Source organism: Triticum aestivum, chromosome 6D (assembly GCF_018294505.1).
Source record: "Triticum aestivum cultivar Chinese Spring chromosome 6D, IWGSC CS RefSeq v2.1, whole genome shotgun sequence".
In the NCBI taxonomy this organism is placed as follows: Eukaryota; Viridiplantae; Streptophyta; class Magnoliopsida; order Poales; family Poaceae; genus Triticum; species Triticum aestivum.
Genome location: NC_057811.1, coordinates 263,425,113 through 263,430,888, shown reverse-complemented (window position 1 = coordinate 263,430,888; position 5,776 = coordinate 263,425,113). Strand labels below are relative to the sequence as shown.

At 48.3% G+C, this 5,776-nt stretch overlaps 1 long non-coding RNA gene across 2 annotated transcripts; it reads left to right on the top strand.

Annotated features, from left to right (window-relative positions):
- Positions 1-3,593: 3,593 nt before the first annotated feature.
- Positions 3,594-4,809, top strand: LOC123141469 (uncharacterized). Of its 2 annotated transcripts, XR_006470322.1 has the most exons (4): positions 3,594-3,849; positions 3,941-4,003; positions 4,084-4,147; positions 4,608-4,809. It is a non-coding gene; the product is annotated as an uncharacterized lncRNA (long non-coding RNA). The 2 variants fall into 2 exon arrangements; XR_006470321.1 differs by having other exon boundaries at positions 3,598-4,003.
- The last annotated feature ends 967 nt before the right edge of the window (positions 4,810-5,776 follow it).

The window sequence follows — 5,776 nt, the reverse complement described above, 5'->3', positions numbered from 1 at the left end:
GAGCTAGTCAACTAGAGGCTTACTAGGGACACGTTGTGGTCTATGTATTCACACATGTATTACGATTTCCGGACAATACAATTATAGCATGAATAATAGACAATTATCATGAACAAAGAAATATAATAATAACCATTTATTATTGCCTCTAGGGCATATTTCCAACAACTACACTAGACAAGCCATAGTCAAGTAAGCAATGTAGTGAAAGCACGAAGACTATGAGCAGCTAGGTAGTATGGATCAGGATGGAAGATAGTATGAAGCCAAACAAGAAATAGTCTTCACTTAGTGAAGTCAACCAGATCAGATAGGCAAGCAATGACTTCACGAAGACAAACTAAAAAGGGAAGTGGGGGATAGAACCAGTTGCTTGGTGAAGAGAAGGATTTGGTAGACCAGTTCCAGTTGCTGTGACAACTGTACGTCTAGTTAGGGAGGCTGAGATTGAACTCAGAAGACCGTGTCTTCACCTTATTCCCCTTAAGCTAAGGACACCCAGTCCTCGCCCAATCACTCCGGTAAGTCTTCAAGGTAGACTTCCAAACCTTCACAGACTTCGTTCACTGGCAATCCACAATGGCTCTTGGATGCTCAGAACGCGATGCCTAACCGGCTGGAGGATTCACAGTCCTCAAGTGTAACAAGTCTTCAGGTCACGCGGACAGAAAGACTTCAGTGATGCCTAACACTCTTTGGCTCTGGGTGTTTTGGGCTTTGTCCTCGCAAGGATCTCTCTCTCAAAGGCTTCGGAGGTGGGTTGCTCTCAAACGACAAAAGCCGTGCACTAACTCTGAGCAGCCACCAATTTATGGTGTAGGAGGTGGGCTATTTATATCCACGAGGCAACCCGACCTGATATGTCCGAAATGACCCTGGGTCACTAAGGAACCGACACGTGTCCAATGGTCGGATTTCAAACACACGCGACAACTTTACTTGGGCTACAAGCAAAGCTAACTCATCCAGCTCTGGATAAGATTTGCTCTCATTGTCTTTGCTCGAAGACATAGGAATTTGGTTGAGCATCACATCAGTCACTCTGATTTTATTCACCGAGACCCCACTTAACAGTACGGTGGTTCTTATGACTCAATTAAGAAGAAAAGGAAACTACAAAACAACTATGTCTTCGCACTCCACAGTCTTCAAGTGAATATATTCACATGTCATAATCTTCATCGTGAATGTCTTCACGAACCACCACTGTCTTCAATGTCTTCACACATTTTTAGGGGTCATCTCTGGTAGGTAAACCGAATCAATAAGGGACTACTACCTGTGTTATCCTGCAATTCTCAGAAAACACATTAGTCCCTCAACCAAGTTTGTCGTCAATACTCTAAAACCAACCAGGGGTGGCACTAGATGCACTTACAATCTCCCCATTTTTGGCGATTGATAACAAACTGATTGAAGTTTTCAAGAGGGATAAAAGTATGTGAAAGTTAAAGATCAAAGTCATTGTCTTCATAAGTTGCAAAAGGCTCCCCCTGAAGATGTGCATATAAGTAGTTTGCTTTTGAATGCAAATGCACATGGCAAGTTTTACTTTGTGGAGATCCTCTTCAACTTACGAAGACAATTCATCATGCATATATCAGAATAGCGAAGATAATGACATGCATAATGAGAAATGGGCGTCTGCAGCATGACTTCATGCGGAATTTATCATCGCATCACAAAATAGCAGCAAAAGTAGTAGACAAGCACCAAGTTTGAGTGTTACAACTCAAGAGCCAAATAGTTTCAAAATGAGAGTTGTAAGAGCTTAGCAAAGATAATGCAACCACCCCATATGGACCCGCTTGAAGACTATGAACCTCATATGCTTCTCCCCCTTTTTTCAGTAAGGACCAAAATGGTTTGAAGACATAGAGGATCTACTCGTTCCCAGTTGGAGAAGATGATGGAGCAGGGTCGATGTTGGAGTTGGGCGGTGCAGACGGGCCTGGAGCAGAATCGTGGTGCAGTGCAGCCAGAGTTGGTGAGGTGGCGTCATCTTCTTCATCGACGACTCTCGCAACAACAGTTGTAGCCGAAGACAAATGTTCAGAATCTTCAATTGAAGGTGTGCGACGCCAATTTGCAGATTGCGGAGGCCTGGAGTCAAACTTGAAGCTCTCGGTAAAGCCATCTTCGCGAAGATCATCTTCAGAGCAGAGCAGTGTGAGGCTTTTCCAGGACCGCCGACAGGCTTCACATGCAACGAATGAGTTTTTTGTGGCCAAGTTGCGAATTCTAACATATAAGAAGCCTAGCCGATCCGCTCTCCTGAGGCCTCCTCGTTTTCGCGCCACGCGTGGTCGTCCGATTGGACCTAGTCAGGTCAACGAGCTTGCTCTCGCCGTTTGATTTTCACCGTCCGTTTTGACTGACTATTTTTGCGTGGAACCGGATGACTCGTGGGCTCGGCGTGGTTTCTGGCTGGCTGGGTTCAAAATTTTCGAGTGGCCAGTTGGCGAGCGTCGCGTGTTCTGTTTCCACTTCCGCGCTGACCGCGTCCGCGTGTGTTGGGCGACGAGTTTGGCGATGCATTGGTACCCGCCTAGCGCGGCCTGTTCTCCCTGGCAGGTGGGCTCTTGGTGATGCTGGGGCCGCTCGTCGGTGGCGCTGGCTAGGCTAGGCTTGCTCACGATGCGAGCGTCGTTGCGCGGGGCCCCGGCGGGATGGGCTTCTGTTTCCGCCGCTTCCATGCTGACCATGCTGGACGGCCGCTTGGGTTGGACGAGGGTTTGGCGACGCATTAGTACCCGCCTGGCACGGCCTGCTGTCCCTGGCAGGTGGGCTCGTAGTGATGCTGGGCCCACTCGTCGGTGGCACTGGTTAGGCTTGGCTTTCTCACGGGATGGGATGCGAGCGCCGTTGCACGGGGCCCGGGCGGGATGGGGCTGCGCGTGGAGGTTGGAAGGGCGGGGTGTGGGCATGCAGAGGCTGTTTTGCTACTGGGGATGTACCCGCTGGTTTGAATATAGCCACTGGCATGTGGGACACCCAGGTCCCCGGTTCTACGCGTCGGCGGGTAGTGTTTGTTTGTGCTGTGTTCAGCTTATGTGTCAGGGGTTGGAGGGAGTTGTTGGCTCGCCCGCCTCGCCTTGCCCTGTCCTCCTCGTCATGCGGCTTTGACTCCTGCGTCTGGTCTTGTCTCTCCCTATCTTTCTTTTGGGACTTTCGCTACTCTTCTTTGCTTTGTTGATGGTGGCTGTTCATGGGCCCCTGTGGATGGGTTGTCCCAGTGGTCAGTGGAGTGGTTGTGTGCTATGGGCGTTTGCCCCGCCGATGGTGGCTCGCTGTGGCTGACGCACGGCTCGACCAGCCGGACGTGCGCGACATGCACGCGCTGTGCGTCGCGTGCGCTGAGCCTGCGCGGCTCGACCGGTAGGACGTGCGCGCGCTGTGCGTCACGTGCACTGATCCTGCGCGGCTTGAACGGTAGGACGTACGCGCCCTGCTCCGTCGACTCCGCCTCCGCGACGTGCGCACTGAGCCTGCGCATTTTCCTCTTGCGCGATCCGCTTTCACCCGCTGCCCTGGTATTTGTATGACGGTGGGCCAGAGTACGACGCCTGGGACGCATGTCTTCACCGCGGTGGTGGGTCTGTTCCCATGCGCTGGCTGTTGCCTCTGCTGCGGAGAGGCCGCGCACGCCCCTTTCTTCCTTAAACATCTTTCCTTCCTTGCTCCTTTTCTCTCTCCCGCTCTCCATTCTCACTGTCCGTCATTCACTTGCTTCACCACACCAGGTTTTGCTTTCTCTCCGACTCGATGTGTCTGCCTGTTGTTCTTCTCCGTCCGTGTGCATGCCCGTTGTGATGGCGTCCCTGCGTGCGGTCGGTGCTGCTGGTTGAGGTCAATGCTCTGCTTCCTTCTGATCGTGTTCGTTTTCCACATTGCACCTTGCTTACCTTGGTGCTCTTCCTTTTCTATGCTACATGTGTAGCTGAAATCCTCTCTGTGCTGTCTCCTGCGCTGGCCGGCGCGCCATTTTGCCATATGCATTTAGGTTGGTCTTCCTTCCGTTTGCCTGCATGCGACGTGTTCGGCAGAATGCCTCTGCGGTGACCTGACTATGTTTCTTCTCAGATTGTTTGTCTGACATTCCGCCTTCGTTTGCTCGCCGCTGTCCTGGTTATTGTTCTTAATCCTGGTAATGTGCTGCTCCTTGCCTTCTTTCTTTCGTCGGTGCAGAGATATGCATGTGCTGTGAGTCTATGTGTTGATGATGATGTTGGTATGGTGTGTTATATTCTCTCTTCTAGATTGTCTTACAATCATGCTGCTGCGGTTGGGGTGGTTAGAGGCTTTATGCTGCTTGTGTCTATTATTTTGGCTGAGAGCACATAGTATATGAGGTTGATTCATAGGCATCTTCTTAAGTTTCTACATGAGAGAAGAGGGTCATAGCACTAGCAAGCTAAAGGCTTTTGTGAATATTCATGAGAAAGATGCTTTAGACATAATGTATGGTGGCCTGATATGATGAGATCTAAATGGTTCTGTTCCTCTGCATCTGTTGAATGGCCTTTGTTTTATGTGTGTTCTGCTGGTTCCTGTGCCTACATTGCTATGCTTATGTTCTTATGGCTCTGTCTGGGTTTATTTTGCAGGTTTGAAGACCTACTCTATTTTTGCATCTGCACCTGCGACTTCCCCCTTTTGTCAACTTTGCTTTTTCCACAAAGCGGCTATAGTTATGTGTTATAGCAGCCCTGTTGTCAACCCCTTTCATCAGTCGAACATAGGATAAACAACACCTAGATGAAAGCTTAATCCGTATTCGATCGACGAGAGTGGAGAGAAACTTCATCAGGTGCTTCTCAGTGAACAAAGTAGAAAAGTACTACAAGCATTCAACAGACTTATAGTTAGACACTATGATTGATAGAGTAGGCAAATACGCATATAGGCAAATAAATTCCCTTCTAACCATTCTCTGCCCAGCTTTGGTAAAAGTCTTGTTCATGTCACACACATAGTGCCTAATAGCAGGCTTAACAGAACGGACATAGCAACTAAGACGCTTTCGAGCACACATTGACATCATAAATTTCTTTGAATACATCCAGTCGGCTTCAGAATTAGGATCATATCCTAAGAACAAAAGTAAAATAATTAATTTCCTATCTATAGAAAGAAACACTCTGGATTATCTAGCATTAGTCCTTACCAACTGAATACTCCCTAGGGCAGTCACACACATCCTTGCATGTCTTCTGAAGCTTCTTTTTCTTCATACGGTAGTACATGCCTTAATAGTTCAACAAACAAATGGCCCATAAGTGCAAATAATTAAAATACAGATCATGGCCACATTTTATTAGGTCAAATGTCTGATGTTTAGCACTACTAAAAATACCTTCATCAGAGCTCGTTTTCACGCCATCATCAGAGCTGGTGTACACACGGTTCATCCGAGCTCGTGTCCAGATCTTCATCAGAGCTCGTGTCCAGAGCTTCATCAGAGTTGCTGTCCGCGCTCATCAGAGCTAATGTTCACATGATCGTTGATGCGATCTCCCCTCATGCCTGGCCGTGCTTCAAAGCTAAAACAACAAAGATTTTCAGTCAACACAAACTAATCATAGCACAATGCTATCACAGCGTATAAATCTGGAAGAACGGGTATCCATCAGCAGATGTGGCGGATAAAAAAAAGCCATCCAATCACAGCCGTAATCGAGAGAACCAGCAATACTAATGCCACAGTCGCATGGATTTCTTTCCATAGGTATATATCCCTATGTGGAAACAGACACAAAACATCGCATACCATCCC